This window comes from Felis catus, chromosome D1 (genome assembly GCF_018350175.1).
Source record: "Felis catus isolate Fca126 chromosome D1, F.catus_Fca126_mat1.0, whole genome shotgun sequence".
NCBI lineage: Eukaryota > Metazoa > Chordata > Mammalia > Carnivora > Felidae > Felis > Felis catus.
In genome coordinates, this window is record NC_058377.1 from 10,436,096 (window position 1) to 10,456,773 (window position 20,678).

General features: G+C 45.3%; 1 pseudogene; it reads right to left on the minus strand.

Annotated features, from left to right (window-relative positions):
• Positions 1-8,886: 8,886 nt before the first annotated feature.
• On the minus strand, positions 8,887-9,641 carry LOC101081571 (annotated as a pseudogene).
• Between the last annotated feature and the right edge of the window lie 11,037 nt (positions 9,642-20,678).

Sequence of the window (20,678 nt, forward strand, 5' to 3'; positions counted from 1 at the left end):
CAGAGAGTGGCTGGTGTCCAGGAGGTGTTCCACGATGTGGTCCCCTGTTTCCTCTTCTCTACTGGTGAGTGATCTGTGGTCACAGTGACTGATGAAGAGACATGCATCCATTTGCTTGATAAGGGGTAGCTTTCTGTCCTTGTTTTGTTTTTGAACCTGGCATAAAGTAATAGAGGAATTGGAAGTATTGGAGAACCATCTTGTTTTCAGAAACATTAGATAAATTAGGTTACATATTTTATTGTTCCTGCATACTGTGCAATAATTTAGTTCTCTCCTTTGAAGGTGCCTGTTCCAACACCCCAAAGCAATACTTTATTTTGTTCCTGCTTGATGTGATCAGCTCACCTGATTTACGCCTTGTTCAAATGAACTTGCTTTAATACAATTTTAATTGTTTCTAATGCTTTAAATTAATTATAGCCATTTCAGTGGCTCCTCTGTGTCTTTGCTGTTTCTCTGTTTAATCTCCATGGCAACCTTTCTTGCAAAGAGGGAGTGCAGTGTGTGTGTGTGTGTGTGTGTGTGTGTGTGTGCATGTTTGTGTGTGTGTGTGTGTACATGCATATTGCCTTTTCTGTTCTGGATGTTGACTTCAGTTTGCTTTTAAACTCTGTAATATTTGCTCCTGGGGGAAGGATTCTGGGGTAATATCAAGTGAAAGCTGTTTATTGTTTTCCACTGGAGAGCAATGCCTGGCCTAGAATGTCAGGTGTGAACTCTGCTCCCCTCTCCCTGCCCTGTCTTCTCAGCCTGGAGGCAGCTCAGAAGGAAAATTGTGTGGGGTTAGTGCTGAGATGACTTCGTGCAATGCTCACAATCAATAAATTAATATTCCTGGAGTGCTTTTGTGTGCCAGACAGGGCTCTTGACAAATGTTTGTTGATTTGATCGTTGCAGCCCCCTTGTGAGGCTCGGATTAATATTCTCACTTGAGAGGTGAAGAAAAGGCACCGCAAGGTTAGGTAACTCGGCCAAAGTTGCTCAGCTAGTGAGTGGTATGTGTAGTCTTGGGTTTTGCTGATGTACAATGGCAGGTTCACTTTGCTCCATCCCAGCGTCTCGTTCCATCTACTACAAAGGGTGGGCACGTTTGCTTTGCCCTTTGGGGCCTCTTCTCAAAGCTTTCCTGAGAAACCAATGAGCCCATGTGTGCCTCCTGTATCCCCTATGGCTCTCTGTTTTCTGAGGTTTGGCCCTTTCTCTATTATCATTTGGATTCATCCCTGGCTGGCTCCTAGAAGCAACTTGAGGTCAGGCTGGTGAGTCTTGTGGTCTCTACTTTCTTTGTACCCGATGCCATGCTCCCCACAATAGTAAGTATTGAGCCAATCTGGGGAAAACCACAGACGGAAAGGCACAGGTGTTTTGGACAGTTATCCTATATTGTAAAAAGGAGGGTGGCTATTCCTTCAATCACTGTGTTTCGCTGATCTGTGTACATGCTGGGTTCCTTGATCAGGCGTGCTTGGGAGGGCAGGGTAAAATTCAGTCAGGCACTTTGTGAGATTTACTAATATCCTGCACACGGGGGCCTTGGGGCTTTGCCTTTGAAGTGCCCGAGAAGGTCACCAGCCGTTTCATGAGAGCTGGCAAGCCTGGTGTCAGGATGTGGTCTGACTCAGGAAATGGCAGGAGGTCCAGGTCTCTCACGTTTGGCTGCCCAGGCAGGAAGGGAAGTGAGACAGTGATGTGAAAAGCTACCCAAGGTGAGTGGGAGGCATGGATCTGGGTGCTCCCCTTGGAACTCCGTGGGCTCAAGGAATAGGTACCACAGAGGTTCTGAGGGGGAAAAGCAGGAGAATTTTACAGATAAGCAGAGTTACATGAGGAGACAAGGGTGAAACGTGTTTTGCAATATTTCAGTACATGGATCCCAGTAGACACGTACCCAGTCCCTTGTCTCAGCCTGAGGCCGTGCACTGATTCCAGGACAGCCTCGCTGCGAATGGTACTGAGAGCTTCTCCATGGGAACAGCCTTGAGGCCTGGCTGGTTCATGAACTGTGGAAGCATGGGTGTCACACCTCATATAACATCTCCACGCCTGGCAGCATACAGGTCATCAGCCACCCTCCACCCCTCCGGAAACCCTCCACTTGCCCACCCACATTTGGCCTGAATGTAACGCACGCCGCTTGACCTCCCCCCAGCCTTTCCTCTGCTGTGGCTTGGAGTGAAGAATTCTTTTGGTTTTTAGCAACAAGGTAGAATTTGGCAGCAATTTTCTCAACTAGTGTCACCGGGACACGTGTGCACTTGGATTTGTGGCTTGAGGTGGCTTCTACCCCTGGAGGGCTTGTTATTCTTTGCTCTTCTGCATGGGGTGTTCCATTTCCTGGCACAGATAGGCTAGCCTGCCTTTTAGGCTTGACCTTGGGGGAAACAAACCGGCAGAAGTTTTGGTTGCTAACATCTGCTATCTAGCTTTCAGTTCTGTGACCACCCTGACCTGGCCAGCAAATCAGTCTTTCTTGTCAACCGCATGTCAATTGAATATCAGTTCAATTTCCTTAAGGGAACAGCTGACCAGTGCCTCCCCGGCATCACCCGAAACTTCCTACAGGATTAGTGGCCTGTGCAGCTGCCAGTCCTGGAACCTGGGCATCTGGGTGGGCTGTTGAGGTGGTCGGCCTCAGCAGCTTTGCCTGGAAAGTATGGGAGATCTCACCACCTAAGTAGATGTCTGCACGAGGCAGAGGTGTGGTGCAGACTTCAGGAGTTTTGTCATCTGTCAACCCCCCTTTCAAATATCTGCTCTGCCCAACACCATTGGGGCAATTCCCTGACCAGCCAGTTGTGCCCAGATGTTGCTCCTGGAGCTGTTTAGGTCATCTGTTCACCCTTAGGGGCCTTTGCACAGTGTTCTTTCCAGAGGGTAGCAGAAGGGAAGGTTTCTGGAAGATCCCCTCTGAGGCTATGCTAAAGAGAGAAGGGGGTTGTCTCGTCAGTGTTTTTGCTCTCCCTGGCTCTATAAGTGCTGCAAGAGAGAGAAAATTCTGCTCCCACTAGGCTGTGTCCTTTCAGCACAAATACAAGCAAGCACACATGCACATGAGCACACACACAAGTTCAATGCTTCAGCATCCGGGACTAGGCACCCATCCCCCCTAGGATGACTTTTGAGCTGCTTAAGCTGCCAGTAGGTGATGGACCTATGGCCTCTGGTCTCTCTACTCCCATGAGGATCTAAACCTCTTTTGGCCCAGGGTGATCAGGGAAGAGCTGCTGCCCCAAGCCTTGAATACAGAGCATGGAGCAAGGTATGGATAAGCTTGGGATGGGAAGGGGCTTGATTTGGGTCCCCTCTACCCCCCTTGTCTGCCGCTGCCGACTCCCCTTTCAGAACCTTCCTCCCCACAAAAGTCTGTTTTGTGCTGGTCACAGGGGGTGGGGGTGGAGGGTGTCACCAAGGGGAATGTTCATAATAGAAACTGATGCCTTAGTCGTTTTGTCAAACCAGATTTCAAATGAAAATACCCTTTAAAATCCCCAACAAATATGTTATCACCTCTGTGTGACCCTCATGCCTTCCTGAGCCTGGACTTCATCCAGATGTCCCCTCCATCCTGACCCCTTGCCTTTGGGGTGAGGCTTAGGGCATGGGGAGGCTGGAAGAGAGAGTCATGGGTGGGTTGAAAGCTCAAGAGTGGGATGCAAGGGTCTAAGACTAAGACTAGTCACAGTTTACTCATGTTGTCTAAGCTTGTTTTTTTTATTGAGGTATAATTGACATGTAACATTGTATTAATTTCAGGTGTACAACATAATGATCTGACATTTGTATATATTGTTGGCTTAATGATTTACAGCACTCTTGCTCTCAAAAGTATCCTAATTTGGATGAGTTACATGATCGCACACTTTACTTGCCATTGATTTGCATAACTTGTTTTCATAGTATCTCAAGAGGTCTCTATTTAAAAGGTTGCTTCGGAATACCTCACAGAGCCCAGCTCAGGTAGGGAGGATGGAGGCTGGAGTACAAATGACCTCAAGACAGCCCTGGAGACCACACCTGGCTTTCTAGGAGCTTTCTGTCCATTTTCACGGGAAAGTACTAAAGAACCCTCTCCAACTGTCAAGCCTGCTGGTTACTCAGCTGGTGCCAGAGAATGTAGGTTGGCAGTGGGCTATTTGGGGGAGTCTCCTAAAGCCCTGAGGTTCCCCAGGCAGCCAGAAGCTATCTGAGGGCTCTTGGGCCTGTCCTGGCAGCAGACTGCATGTGAGTGCAGGCAGCTGGGGCTCTTGGGAGCTGGGGTTGTGACCTCCGTGGGACACCGGCCCAGCTGGGGCCACCCAGGAGTGCAGCTCTGGGTTTGCTCAGAGAAGACGGTTTTTCTTCAGTAACTCACAGCTTTGTTGCAGCAGGACTGACAGCTCTACCATATTAATAGGAAACAAACACATTGTTTTGTTGTCTTTGATTTCCGTGTTAGGCTAGTGTCTTTGAGGGCTGTTTAAAATTTAATAAGTGAGAATAAAATAAGAAGAAAAAAATTCCTTTGGGGCATCTGGCTGCATCAGACTTGTTAATTCTGGCTCTGCATTTCCAGCAACATATATTTGACCCAGCAGGTATGGAGTGTGCCTGCCCTTGTTCCTCCAGGGCTCAGGGCTGGCTTGACCCTCTATGCCGGGAACAGACCCACCCTTGGGAATAACCACAGTTGTGGCTCAGGAGACAATACCTGCTTTTGCCACCCCTCAACCCCTGGCAGTGAGCAGAAGCCCAGATGGGGAATGACTTCACTGATATCCAACTGATATCAGAGCCTCCCACAGAATGGATTCAGGACTGGGGCACCCCTTACATGTGGAAGTGGTGGGATGTCCCCAGAGAGGAGGGATGCTGGATAGTGAGGGCTTCCAGAAGAGAGGGCTGGGGGAGTGAGGGTACAGTTAAGGAAACCTCTTCCAGGTTTGTATCTTACACCCCCCTTATCCCAGATGATCTAAGGGGCAAATTAGCCAGACAGTCCCCTCCCCTTATCCTCTGATGCTACCAGGAAACTTTCTGGAGGCCTTCATTAAAGGAGAGCTTGATTCTGTTGGAACAGAGGCTATGCTTTGGTTCTATGAAGATGGCCATAGGGGTCCTCCAGGTGAGAGGCAACACTTCTCTGTATCGGGTGACCAGACAGCACCCTTCCTGTGTGGATGAAGAGGAAGGGTGTGTTCAAGGCCAACTCCTTGGATACCCTCCCCACAGGGATGTCTTCAGAGGATGCAAACACACTCAAGAAGCAAAGAAAAGAACCTTCTCCATGTCGCTGAAAGGACACTTAGAGAAGTCTCAGTTTCTTTGAGGAGGATGTCTCTAGCAACTTGTGCATGTGTCAGAATAAGGCCATGTTAGACATTTGCAGATGTCAACCTAAAAAACAAAACAGTCAGTTATTTTATTGGCAAAATAAGCTTATTCAGGAACAGCCATGAAATTGCAATTCAGGACAAGCGAACTATGGAAAAACCATTGACAAGTCTGAAGAGACAAAGGGAAGGCCAGCTTTTATTAGGTTTGAGGAGGGTTATTTTGCACAAAAATTTATTGGAGAAAAACAAAAGTTTGAGGGTATTTTTAAAAAAAAGTTTATTTATTTATTTTGAGAGAGACAGTGCAAGTCGGAGAGGGACAGAAAGAGAGAATCCCAAGCAGGCTCCATGCTGTCAGTGCAGAGGCGGTCGCAGGGCTGGAACCCACACACCATGAGGTCATGACCTGAGCTGAAATCAAGAGTTAGATCTTAACCAACGGAATGCCCTGGGGCACCCCTGAGGAGGGTTGTTTTGAGCAAAAGTTCATTGGAGAACAAGAGTTTGCAGGTGTGGCAGTTTGTGTTTTGCTGCAAGTGGTGGTTTGTGAGTTGTCACTAGAGCAGGGAGTGATCATCCTTCTTCCGTGTTGGTTTTGGAGGCTATAAGTAACCAGTGGTGTGTGAGTGCTCCCCCTTCAGGGCTTGCAGACTCCATTTTAAATGAGATTTCTTTTCCTCATTTTCACCGGACCCAGTGCTATTGGAGTGAGAGAGGCCAGATCAGAGCTTGGCCCAGCCCAGTGTCTCCACGTGGGCTGCACACACAGATGCATAAATCCTCTGTGTCTGGACAGATTGGTGGTCTCACCACATTGCATAGCAGCTGCCCCAGAGCCCCGCACAGCATATTTCCGGCAAGGAGTCAAGTCTTCCCGGCAGCCTTATAATTTAAAAACAAATTGATAGGCTATAATTGCAAATGTCTGGATTGTTTGGCCCTGACAGGAATCATCTGAAAGGCAAACAGTCTGGTCCAGCTGGAGGAGGTTGTTTCCTGACAAATGCACTCTGCTAACATGAGGATACCTTTGCATCCTCAGTCCTTGCCCATTTTACGGCAGGATGTAAATTCTGCATAGGGGATTTTTTTTTTTTTATGATTCTTTTTCTTGATGCTTGAATTCTGAATTTCATTTCTCCCTAGAGAGGCACTGGAATCATCTAGCCATCCTCCTCGTCAAAGTTATGGGCAATTTGACCTGCCATTTAGCCATTTCCTGGAGCCGGTTGAGTAGTTCTTTGGGCCATTTCTGCCTTGAAGACAACACAGGGCGTGTTATTGCCCATGCATATGAGGACCCCAGACCGCTCGCTGGCTAAGACTAGTTGCCCTTGCAAATGTTAATTCCCCTCCACCGACTGCTGAAGGTTTTACCAAGTTCATGGACCCTGAGCAGGCGCAGGGGATCTCTTCCCCTAAGTGACCGATTTAGTTGCAAATAGCAAGGGGTTAAATAGGCAAACAAGGGAGAGAACCAACCACAAAGGATATCATGTGACAGAAATTTCCAGAAGTCCGAGTAGGTTCCTCGGATCTCTCCTGAGTCCATATTGATAGGAGAAATGTGAGCCGACCCATACTACCCGTGTAGTATCCTTCTATAATATTGTGATTTATAAGAAATACCTATTTGGTCTTCGCTCTGTTTCTGGCCGAGAGCTCCTGAAACCCTTGGAATTTCCTAAGTGGTAAGAGAAATGGAGGCAAAAGGAGTCTTGTTATTCCTAACAAGCCCCTTTCAACCACACCTGAGTTTACGTTAAGGAGGTGATTTTTGCAAAGCCTCTAGATAACCCAAAGTGCAAACTAGTTATAAGGGGAACCAGCTAGGCGATTAGTAGGTTGGAACTTTCAGCTTCCCCCTCCCGGGAGAAGTGGGAGGGGCTAGAGGTAGGCTCCATTGCTATTGGTCAATGATGAAATCAATCTTCCCCAGATACTGAGGGCTTTATAAAAGCCTAGGAGCGCTTCCGGTTGGCGAATGTGGAGGTCCCCGCGGAGGGTGAGGAAGCTGCTCTTCTCACGTGGGGAAGGTCGCTTCCATCTGGCTGTTCCCGTTTTAGTAGTTGCCCCTTGCCACCGTTACTGGCAGTTTGGCTTTCCACAGCTTCAGTTACTTGGGGTTTACCCAGGAGGTCCCGAAGCCGGACTCCCTCCTCCTGACCAGTCGTCAGCAGGTCCCTGGTGGCCTAACCCCGCCTCACAGTGTCCACGCCATTCACCTAGCGTCATCATGCCCGTAGGCGGTCTACGCGCGGTTACCTCACGGGAAGAATGGGGAGTTCTTCACCGCAAGGTATTCTGGGAGAGAAGCACCACGTACTTAACTTTTATTACAGCGTGTTGTTTAATTGTATTTTATTACTTGTCATTGCTGTTAATCTGCTCCAATTTACGTGAAACTTTATCATAAGTGTATATATGGAAGAAACCATGTATATCGGGTTCAGTTCTCTCCTCAGGCATCCTTTGCGGGTTCTGGAACGTATCCCCCGTGATTGGCGGGGGGTGGGGGGGGGAGCAATGCATAGCCTCTTATAGTGATAATAAACTGGGAATACCCTGGTAGCCTGGTCCGCAACTTGCTCGCCTGAGTTCTGCGAGCCACTTCAGATGAGGCGAATGGAGGCCGAGGGGGGAGCCTCTGATGTGGAGCTCTCTGGTCGGAAGTACAGGTGACAGCTGGGTGCCTGGGTGGCTCAGTCGGTCGAGAGTCGCACTTTGGCTCAGATCACGATCTCAGGGTTGGTGAGTTCCAGCCTCGCCGTCAGGCTCTGTGTTGACCGTGCGGAGCCTGGAGCCTGCGTCTCCCTCTCTGCTCCACGCCCGCTTGCACTCTCTTAAAAATAAACGTTAAAAACCACAGGTGGCAAGAGTTGGCATCTTAAAGGGGGAATGAGGGCTGTCTCGTGGGACTGAGCCCTTAATCTGCTGAGTCTGCCACGCTCTCCAGGTGGATAGCCTTAGAACTGGGTTAAATTATAGGACACCTAGCTGGTGGTGGAGAATTGCTGGGGGAACCCCACACTTCCGGTGGCCAGAAATCCTGAGAGTGTGAAAGTCCAGGAGAGAAACCGGTTTTCCACGCTAGCTTCTAACTGTGTTCGTTTGCCAAGCATTCCTGCAGTGCCCGTAGTGTGATCGGCACTGGAGATGGAGAGGAGGCTTCCCCCCCCCCACCCCCCTTGGGGTAGTGGTGAAACAGACCTGTTGTTGGATCATTTCAGTCCTTGTGGTTATGCGCTCCGATGTAGGCATGGCTCAGCATTTTGTGTGTGTGTGTGTGTGGGGGGGGGTTAGTCTTATCAGGGGATGTTTACCGAATTTCTACCATGCAACACGTATTCTGCTCCCTGCATTCCTCCAAGAGTCACGTGTGATACAACCACCTTATATGGCAGATTTTATTCTGCCCATTTTTCAGAAAACAGAGCCGGAAATTAGGCTAAATAACTGGCTTAGCCACAGAGGTAGTAAGAGGCAGAGCTGGGATTCAAAGCCAGCCCTGTGTTCTCTCCTTTTTCGAGCTAATAATTTTTAATTTTTTTTAAACAAAGGCACCAAGGAATCATGCAGTGCTGGCAGCATTGGATGCAGTCCTGGGCCACAATCTGCAAAGTCCTTCGCAACTGGTCCTGTGATAGGAGAACCTTTTTTTTTTTTTTTTTTTCCTGCCGGTATTGTTTACTATGAGCCCCATCACCTTCAAAATAGAGAAACATGCCATCTTTTTCCAGTATGACTTTTGTTGTCAAATTACCACTGCTGGATGTACCTTCTTTCTGAGCTCTGGTTTGCCTTTCTTCACCGTGGCCATCACCGTGTCACCCACATCAGCAGTAGGAAGTCTGTTCAGTGGTCCCTTCGTCCCCTTCACAGAGATGATAGACAGATTTTCGACTCCTGTGTTGTCAGCACACTTGATCATGGCTGCTATGAGAGGACCCAGGGAAATCTCGAAGGTCAAACCTGAGCACCCACCGCATCCTTGCTTCAACGTCTTGAAAGCCAGAAAGGCACGGAAAGCCAGCCCTGTGCGCTTAACTACCATGCTGCCTTTCCCACCTCCTTGGCCTGCGAGGGTTTAGAGAAGGCTTTAGGATCCCCCAAGGAGAGCCTTGAAGGCAGGGTAGGACACCCCAGTATTGGTCAGCATAAGTTTGTCTGAAGCATATCTGCTTTGGAGGGGTGGGTTTAAACCAGACTTGTGCCCCCGCAGCTGCTGTCCACGTCTTCCATGCCAGTCTTCCTGGCTCTTGCATTTAGACAGGCCAGAGGCCTCAATGGGAAGCTGCAAATCGGTGGCAATTGAATTGCGGAGTTGTGCTGAGATTGGAAGCAGCTGGAGACAAGGAGAAAACCAAGAGGGTCTTTGAGCTTGATCTAAATATAGCTTTGCCGATGTGCTTAATTCTTTTCCCCCTCAACGTTTCATTGTTGATTTTGAAGGAACTCAGCTCCCCGGAGGAAATGTTTAAGGCTGGAGAAATAGAGTTTTTCTTCAGTTTGGCTTTTGCGTAAATAAGAGGAACACGAAGCACAAATGTTACACTGGTTCTTATTGATTTAAGTCCTAACAAGTTAAACAGTTTTACAGTTGGCCAGCTTAGTGCCTTCTCATGGCAGCTCTGAAGCTAATTGTGGGGAAGGCCATGTGGGAGGTGACGAGACTTAATGCCTTGGGTCCTGGTTCCCCGTGACTCTCCTGTGTCTTTGTCTCTCTGTGTCCTCTTACCTTTTTCTGATTCTTTGTAATGCTGTCTCTTTGTCTTCATCGATGTCTGTTCTTTCTTTCTCTTTTAAATCTCCACAAGTTTTTGCCTCTTGTTCTGTTTTCACTTGGGATGCTACAATAAATAGAGCAGACACAGACCCAGACCTCAAGAAATTTACAATATGCTCTTTCCATATTGTTCAGTATCTGTCAGTGGCTGGGTGCAGCTGGTGGCTGTCATAGCTGCTTTTGTCGCTGTCACCCTGAGGATTTGAGAAGGAAAGAGAAACTGCTTTTTGTGACCTATGTCCTCAATAACACATAGCTCACATAGCTGTCTGTGAATCTTCATAGATACTTCATGCTAGGCCAGGGCTTCTCAGTTGGAAGTCTGTGCGTGAGCTCAGGGGCATCAGGGAACCTCTGAAATAGTAAGCAGGTTTCTAAATATGTGTCCATGTGCATCTTTGGGGTGGGGAGATTTTCACAACTTTAATTGTATTCTCAAGATCATGAGCCAGATAATGTCAAGAACAGCCACCCTACCAGTGAGGCCCCTGGGTGGGGAGCCCCGTCACTTTTTTCAGCTCTTAACAAGGGTTCTTAGTAGTTCTCTCAATCAGGAGCCTTATTAACCTTCTCAGGTTATCATTGAAGAAATAAACCAATAGCCAAATTTGACCTTTCTATCTTAAAACAATCATGTCCTTTGTATTTAGTCTTATTTGTGGGTTGATTTGCAACTGAAATACTAAATTATTGAACTTTGTTATGTGCTTGAAAGAGCAGAATACTTTGATTCTATGAGAAGGATGGAGTTGCTATTGCTTTATTTTTTGCTGTATTCTGAAAATGAATGTATATATACGAATGCTCTGTTCAGTCAACTGTGTCTTTCCATATACCACGTACCTGCTACACTCTGGAGATTTGATGATAAAGACAAACAACACCCTTGTCCTCAAGGAACTTACTATTGGCAATCTGGAAAGACAAACCTGGAAAAAATACAAAGAGTGTAAGAGCAGGGACAGCTCTGAGGCTAATGAAGACCACATGGTTTGTGGGTGGCAGTGGTCCTAGAAGGGTTGCTGGAGCAAGTAGCCTCCAAGCTGAGCTGAAAGAGTGGGAGCCAGCAAGATGAAGGAAGATGTGGTAGAGGGAGGGTCCTAGGTAAAGGGAATGGCATACTTAAGGATCTGAGAATGAAAGAGGAGCAAATCTTACCGTGGAAAGTGAGAGATTAATATGTCTGAAACGCAGAAAGAGAATGAATTGAAGAATGGTTTCTATGGCAACGCACTTCAGTTTTTGACAGCACTGAACCATAAAGTCCTTCCTGACCATTAACCTTTTCACATAAAGACTTTGGATGCTCCCTGGTAGACAAAAATCTTCATGAGATTAAGACAGCCAAGAATTTCCTCTTTCCATTTATTTAATCTGAGCAGAACTTTTAAACATTTTTTTGCCCTGCTGTACCCTTGCCATGCCCACCACCTGGCGTGTTGTCCTTAAACCCATCCACTCAATTGTAAGGTTACATATATGTTTACCCCCCCCCCCCCATCAGACTGTGTGCTGTCAAGGGCAGGGATGTGACTAATTCTGTAGAGTGTTTGGTGCAGAGCCTAGCACACAGCAGGTGCTCAATTAGTGTTTTGTGGCTGACCAATGAATGGATGAATGGCTTAGATGCTAGTCAGTGATAAGTCTTAGGAATAAAAATCAGGATGGAATAGAGACCAGCAGGAAAGCTGGACAAGTCACAGCAGGAGGTGTCAGTGTCACCCTAGGAAATGGAAGTTCTTTCTGTCTATCCATGGATTTCATGGGTGTTCTTCTTATATTTCTCAGCATATATTTTTCTCCTCCAGGAACTACTGTTCCCTCAGTTATACAATACACTAATTTAACATCCTGAAAATGGCTTCCCAATGACCATCGGGAATGACCTCTAAATTAGATTGTAGAGGTCTTGGAAGATTTGCATTACCAACTAACAAAACAGTCCAGTGTGTCAGAACAGCAAAGCCAAAATGTGAAACTGGAAAACTGCCTTGAAGAGCAGGCCTTTACTCTCTGTTCTGTTATTCTGTGACTTCTTGCTGTTTTGGCTCAAGTTGTCTTTTATTTGTGATGATTCTACTGTGGTAGATAGCCTCTAAGATGACTCCCAGTGATTACTATATTTTGGTCTTCATGTTCTTGTGTAATCTTCCCCCCCTTGAGTGTAGACCAAACTTAGGGTCTCACAACTAACCAATAGAATATGGGAAAATTGATGGCATTAGATTAGGTTATTAAAAAGACTGATTCTACCCTGGGCTTCCCTCTCTCACTGTTACTCATGTCTTCTGGGGAAAGCCAAGCGCTGTGTTGTGAGCTGCTCTATGGAGAGGCAGAGAACCAAGGAAAGCCCCTAAGCAACAGCAAGCAAAGAACTACAGTCCATGAGGAGCTGAATCCTGCCAACAGCATGTGTGAGGGCTTGGAGGTGGGTCCTCCCCAGTTATATTTTCAGTTAAGACTGTAGTTGCACCTGGCTCCTTGATTGCAGCCTGTGACAGACCTTGATACAGAGGCACCCAGCTGAGCCACATCTGGATTCTAGACCCATAGGGAAGGTGAGATAATAAAAGTTTCAAGCTTATAAGTTTGGGATAATGTATTAGTGAGCAACAGATACCCCATGTAGGTTTTGGTACCATTAGTGGGGTGATACTGTAATAAATACCTAAAAATATGGAGTGGCTACCAACCTGGCCAGTGGGTGAAGCCTGGGAAGATTTTTGGTGTGCTTACTAGAGAAAACCTAAGGTAAGTTGATCAGATAATAGAAAACTGAACTTTGATGCTGCTAGTGAGGTCTCAAAGGGAAGTGAGAAACCTATCGTGGGAACTAGAGAGAGAGAGAGAGAGAGAGATTGATCGATTGATCGATCTTTGATGTCCTGGCAGAAACTTAACCTTCTTGCCTGATCTGATACAGAAGTGGAAGATGAATCTAATGAACTGGATGATTAAGCTAAGGAGGTTTCCAAGCAAAATGTTGAAGGTGCTACTGCCTGGTTTCTTCTTGTTGCTTATAATAAAATGCAGGAGGAATGCATATTATTTTAGATTCTTCAGTAGAGTCTAAAAGTCAGTAAAGTAGCATTCCAAGCATGTTATTTAGGGACATAACTTGTAGCGATAGGTAACTAATGCTATTATTATCTGCAGCTGGAAGAATGTCCATCTCCAACCATATTAAGGTCAGACAGAATCTCTATAACCAACAACATAGGAAGTTGGTAGGGAGATTAGGTAAAAGTTAATATACCGAATGTTGTCGTCCTAAGATATTTCTGGGAAATCTGACTAGTCCAGAAAGAAAGACCTAAAGAGGCTGACATCAGGAGTTCTGCTAGGAGAGTATAGACCTATCCTTTCTTTACCAGCTGTGTAACCAAGGTTGACAGGCCCAAGCCATACACACAGAGCTTTTAATCTGTTAGCATGCCATTCTGAAATGTGAACAGACGCACAGATATTTGAGGAAAGCATCTAAAATGAAAGACATAAACTAAAACCATCAAAGGCAAATATAAGGAAATGGACACCGTGGAGGAAGGAAAAAAATGTAAAGTCTGTCAAATGCCCAGAGATAAGATAGGATGCCACAAAGAAGGAAAAGATCACAATCAGCTCTTGCAAATTTAAAATTTGGTAGCAGAAACAAAAAAATCAGTAGTAGTGTATAAGAACTGTATGATTGATGATGACAGGGATTTTTTTTTTCCACAGCAGTATTTCCAGTGACTTGAACATTGCTTTGTACATAGACACTTAGCAAAAATTTGAGAGAATTAATGAGGGTTGAGGAAGTTGGATAAATCTCTCTGTAGTGGAGCAGGAAGCTAGGAAAGCAAAGTAAAGCAGAAGACTTCTGGGAGTCTAATGTCTGAATAATGGATACTCTAGAAGGAATGAATCAGATGGGAAAAAATAATCACCTTCAAAAAACTCAATAAAAATTCCTCAGAATGAATGATCTGTATTTCCGGAATCAGCACAGTGGATGAAAATAGAGCTTCACTAAGGTCCGTTATTGTAAAATTTCAGAACATCAAGGACAACCACACTGAAAGCTAAAAGAGAGTGGAGAAATAGTTTCAAAATTTGAGAGTAAAATAATTTCCAATCAAGAATTCTATACTCAATCAATTAAATATAATGGTAGGACTAAGGATATTTTTAGATATTCAAGACCTCAAAAAATTTGTTTCCTATATACATCCTTTCTTTTCCTATAAAGCCACTAAAGGGTGTGCTTACCAAGACAGGGAAGTAACCCAAGAAAAACAAAGACCTGGGGTCTAAGAAATGGGCTCCAACCCAAGACTGAGGGGAAGGAAATACTCAGCATACTGGTGGTGAAAGGGACGGTCCAAGATGACAACTGTGCAGCAGGCCAGAAGGCTCCAGAGAGATTACATCTTTGGATGGAAGAAAATGACAGAACACCTAAGGTGGCTGAATGTATCTAGGGGATATACACAACTGGGGAAGACTTTGGGGGTGAACTAGTGATAGGTACCTAGAGAACCCACATGACCATTAAGAACAGGGTAAACAGTGTTGTGCAGGAATGGAAGAGCAATAATGGTGTACAAATGGTGAGGCTATGAAGAGCATTTGTATTCATGACAGTAATGTAGATACTAAATATTGACCCAGGAAAGTGTACTTCTATCTGTAGGAGGAGAGTGTGGACGGGGAGGTGGAAACGTGTGCACCTATGTGGTGGGTTCTGGAGGAGGGTGAGGAGTTAAATCCTCATCTTTCAGGTGAGTCAGTATAGTCTAAAAGTCAATAAAGTAGCATTCCAAGCATGTTATTTAGGGACATAGAAATAAATTCAAAAGAAAGTCAGGTAAGAGTTGAAAGTGATTGCCTCTAGGGAGTGGGAAATGAAATTGAGATTGTGGTGGAGAGACATGCTGTTTTTTAATAATAAGCCTTATAGAACTATTTCCTCCTTAAACTATGTGTGTGTAATTCTTTGATAAAAAGATAAATTTAATTAATGAAAGTAGTCAGGTGGTAGCAAAAGCATAGGACCAATTTATAAATATGAGAGCACAGATTTAGGATGGAAAATGAAAGTACCAAAAAGCTATGAAGGTAATGAGATGCTTTTCTTCCATTCTCCATGAAATAGATTTTTACTGCCTCAACTGAGAAAATGATACTGGTTGCTAGTGAGTTTATAAAAGAACTTATAAAAGTGAACTATTGTGTTAAAGAAGCATCTTTGACTTGAGCAAAGTATGGAAGACTCTGTAGGACAAAAGACCGCAGGTCAAGGTTGGGTATTCGCAGAATGCTTTTAAGGAGGACTATAACATTTTCAAAGAACCTTTCAGAATGAATCTTAGGACGCAGAACCAATTTGATATGTTTATTTATTAAGCACTTAACGCATGCCAAACTCTTGTCAAGAACTTTGACATAACCATGTTACCTATATTCACATCAACATTTAGAGGAGGATATCAAACCCTCAGTATATAAGTGAAGAATCGGAGGCTTAGAGGAACTTGCTTGTACCACTTCACTAGACTAATAGATGGTACCAATTGGATTTAAGCCTGGGTTTGTCTGAGTCCAAGGCTAGGGCTGGGGAAAAAGAGGCAGAGGTTCGTTACTGTGACATCTGAGTATGTGTGTGCCTGATTCTAGTCCTGTGGATTTAACAAAGTCTAGGATATCATCTCCTGCCTCCAACATCATGAGTGGCCATGGGTACAGACAAAGGAATAATGGACCAGGGTGGGAGGAGATGGGGCTCTAGAGTCTGGGCTCTACCCCTAAGTTGCTGGGTGACCTAGGACAACTTCCTTCATTTCTCTCCGCCTCTAGTCCTTCATGTTTAAAATGAAGAGGAAGAACCATATGATCTTAGTTTTCTCCCTTTTTGAATATTAGGTGATTCTGTACTTCATCCCTGATACACAAGAAATGTGGCAGTGACCTAAAGAGGTTCAAGGCAGCAGGCACTAACTTCTGCACCTTCTTCAATGCTGCCTGGGGTTTGATGCATTTGGCACATCTCGATAGAGGCAGGCAAAGATTAGGGCAGAACAGCAGTAGGTGGTTTCCTGCTACCATCCTGCTTCTCTGGCATTCCATTTGTTGGTTCAGCTGTTGTCAGTGGGGGTGCCTGATTGTTGTGGCAGAAAGACCATGGGTTTTGCATTGGAAGAATTGGGTTTAGTGTCCTGGATCAGTCACTTGATTCATTTTCTTTGATTCAGGGAACATGTGTCAGGCTTTTACTGTGTGTCAGGTACTGCTGGAGGGTGTGGAGATGAAGAAGGTATGACCTGTGCCCCCTGGAAGCTCCTAGGGTAGTACTGAGGAGAGGTTTGTAAACAAATGACTATAAATGTTCAGTGTGTCTGTGAAACGAACCTCTGCAGGCCTTTGGACAGAAGGAGGTGGTCAGAAAAGGTCCTTGAGAAGAGGTGTGAATTACTCTTGACAGAAGGGAGTGACGGTGGCATAGAGTGGCAGAAAGAGCTTTTGAGGCAGGGGGAACAACATGAGCAAAGACAAGAGGGTATGAAGTAACAGGTCCTGTTCAGAAAACCACCGTGGAAAAAGTGGGTCTCTGCTGCGTAACTGTGGAGGGTCATCTTCCTGGGAGAGAGAAATTCAGGTGTCATTAAGGCTAGGTGATGGCGTGCTTTAAGAGAAGGTGAAGAACATAGTGGATATACTTTTACAGTGGAATGAGGGTTCCATCTGTATATAGGTGATGACCCTTTATTCCTTAGAAAGCTGAAAAAAACCCACAGTGTTTGGTGCTAGAATATTATTTGGGGTTAGACTTTGTCACAATACCTTTACTTCTCTCCACCTTGTATCACTTCTCTGCTCCAGAATGTGGATCTCAGCCCTCAAAGGTGGTGTGGCCAAAGTCTCGTGAGGGTGGTACTCTAATATCAAAGAAAGGAATGGTGTGCTCAATGACTTGAAGGCCTGGAGACTCCTGCTAGACCCTGGTTTTGATGCATCAATTATCTGCTTACTCCAGTTAAAATCACTGGCTTCTAGGGGAAGTTTCTGGGGATGGCCAAGAGGCAGCATTTTCCATTTTAGGCCTCTGTTCAATGCAGAGGTAATTGGTGAAGCTTAACATTGCTGTGGGGCTCCCACAAACTGCTACCAGTTTACAAATGTTTATGCAGGTATTACACTCTGGTATGGTAGTCCAGGTAGCATCTCTTCTGATGAATAGTTTAAATACCACTCATTCTCAAACGTGTCTCTTTCTTTTTTTTTTTTTTTTTTAAAATTTTTTTTTCAACGTTTATTTATTTTTGGGACAGAGAGAGAGCATGAACAGGGGAGGGGAAGAGAGAGAGGGAGACACAGAATTGGAAACAGGCTCCAGGCTCTGAGCCATCAGCCCGGAGCCTGACGCGGGGCTCGAACTCACAGACCGCGAGATCGTGACCTGGCTGAAGTCGGATGCTTAACCAACTGCGCCACCCAGGCGCCCCAAACGTGTCTCTTTCTTATACCTTCTCTCTGTTCCCCCTGATGGTTGTCCTTGTGTCTTACAATGTTTGCAAGAGAGACTCATTCCAGCCTTCTCTAGTAAAGGGGATTTTATTCTAAGACTATAAACTAGAATAGAACCTGGAGATCTTTCTAGAACAGAAGCTTTTCTAGTGATTAGTGTTGATTATCAACTTACTCATGGGCTACTGTCTTTCTCTTCTTACTACCCACAGATTCCCTTCCCTACTTGGTATCTTTACCTCAAAGCTGTTGCTTGCTGAGACACTTAATGGCTCTGTTTTACCTTATGGTACTTTTCCACCTTCAGCTCCCACAGCTAACTGGCCCATTCTGTCAGTATTCCTAGGTTGAAATTGTGACAGATGGAATGTGATTGGTCCAGTTCATCAGTTTATACCAGGATCACTGGTTATGCTCACTTCTATCCCATCACCTCTGGTCATGAGGGGCTATGGCTTTTATAACCAATCATCATCATCTGTGTTACAGTGAACTGTGGTGGACAGGTTCTATGTTTGATATCTCCAGCGCAGACAGTCTTTCCTTGAGACAGGAATGTACAAGAACTGCAGTGTCCTTCCAGCCAGAGGACTGATTAAACATCCTTAAAAAATTAAATCAAGACCCACTGGTAGAACTGTAGATAATGGCTTTTGTATTTATCTTGTTTTGGAACATTGGTTCTAGGTTATACTTCTAAATTTTTTAAAGTTTATTTTGAGAGAGACAGAGTGAGCTCTAGTAGGGGAGAGGGGAGAGAACCCCAAGAAAGTTCAGTGCTGTCAATGCAGAGCCTGATGCAGGGCTTGAACTCAAAAACTGTGAGATCAGGACTTGAGCCAAAACCAAGAGTCGACTACTTAACCGACTGAGCCACTCAGGCATCCCAGCTCTAGATTATACTTTTGGTTCTAATAATCTCCCAAGTAGTAAGGAATAAAGTATCTTGAAAATCAAGTCAGGGGCGCCTGGGTGGCTCAGTCGGTTAAGCGGCCAACTTCGGCTCAGGTTATGATCTTGCGGTCTGTGAGTTCGAGCCCTGCGTCGGGCTCTGTGCTGACAGCTCAGAGCCTGGAGCCTGTTTCGGATTCTGTGTCTCCCTCTCCCTGACCCTCCCCCGTTCATGCTCTGTCTCTGTCTCAAAAATAAATAAACGTTAAAAGAAAAAAAATCAAAAAAAAAAAAAAAAGAAAATCAAGTTAGTGACTGTCCTTTCCAAATATGTGCCTGAATTCTCAGAGATTGACTCTTTTGCTATAGGGCAACTGGCCCAACCTAGATCCTAAGTTCAGACTCAGAAATGGTCATGAGAAAGAAGTTTCTGCTAATTGAAGGAATCCATCAGTTGAATACCCTAAGATACAGAGGTAATTTCTAGCAAAGGTTTTTGTGGCATTAATTTGTTTTACTCTGACAACTTGATTAATCAGTTTTATTGTGACAACTTGTTTTGCTGCAATGCTGCCTAATCACGGAGCTGTCACCAAAATACTTTATGGCTTCCCTGTTTTCCATCACAAATCAAAAACTCCAGCGACAGCTCACCAACATAAGAAGCAGTGATAATTAAAATGCATTTCGACAGAATTAGGAGGCATTCAGTTGGGTGATGTTATTAGGAGAGATTGCACTTGGAGAGAAAGAACAATCAGACTGCATTCTTTCTAAGTAATTACGCAGCTTCCCTGGCGAATCCCAAATGCCACACCTGTGTAAAAGTTCAGGGGGCAAGCTGAGAGTATTGTAGTCAGCTCTGCTGGGTGCGTTGGGTTTTTCCTGGTGGATCTGAGAAAAGCAGAGCCTCTCCTCCTCTCTGATCATCAAGAGCCAGAGCCATTAGGATTCCACCAACAGCAGGAAATAGAGAAAACTTGTCAGGACTGGAGAGGGTACTGTAAGAAGAGCTCAGGAAACTCATTCCCACCTGTACAATGGGTGCTGTGCAGGAAGCAATGGGAGGATGGTGGAGAAGAGTCGTGAGAAGGGTATGAGGATGTACATCTTCCAGAGGGGGCACAGCAATTGATCATTTTAAAGATCCCAGAAAATTAATTTTCTGCCTTTTGCTTATACCTACAGCAGAGGTGGTGACATGATGCACTGAAAGCATGGTCCCTCAGCAATCTGAAATCCACCAGACTGTTAATATTTATAAAACACAAAACAGCATAGTGCTTACTTGTTCTCAAGCATTGACAGCATGCTGGGTACTACATAAGCACCCCTGTACACATTATATCGTTAATCATCATGCTAGCTATATAATAGGCATTATGAGCTCCACTTTCCGGGGAAGGAAACTGAGGTTCAGGGAGGTTACAGAACTTGTTCAAAGCCTTGAAGCAAGTGCCAAAATTCAAATGCAGGTAGATCTGACTCCCAAGCTTGTTTTCATTGGGCTTCCTCACATCTCCCCTCACTGTCTCCTGGCCTGGGGCCGTCCCCTTGGCAGCCTGATTGCCTTCTTACCGGGAATGGCACTGCCTGCATGGTATTGTCTGCCATCTGTTAAGAGGCAGGTGGGGAGGCTTCCTGACTCATGTGCAGTCAGGTGGTTGGGTGCAGCAGGTCCAGCCATATGAGCAGAAGTGCAGAGGGCAGGGGAGCCCTGCTCTGTTACATCAGGCAGCCTGTCTCCTTTACCATTCTAAGTTATGAATGGGCGATGTGTGCTCTCCTGGGGAGGGTCCTGATTTGTAAGAGCTATGGAGATGAGTATTATGATAAGCAGGACATTTATGGCCCCAGATGCCACAGGGCACAAAAGTCAATATGTTACATGCTCATTTAGCACGCTTGACTCTAATGGAACAGGTTGGAAATAATTGGCTTTTTAAGAAATGCTGCATTTCATTTCATTTCAGTCAGAAGGCACATACCCGCTGGGTGGTTATAACTCCAGCCTTCACAACTGTACCTCATTCTGAGATTGGCAAGTGGGGGAAATAAGTATATGTGTAGGGGCAAGAGGGCAAAGAAGGTGTCCCTGTAAGACAGATACAAAGATGGATATATTTTCAGGGTTGTGTAGGGTTGCTCAGTTCTTTGGTGGTTGGACATTTTCTAGCCAG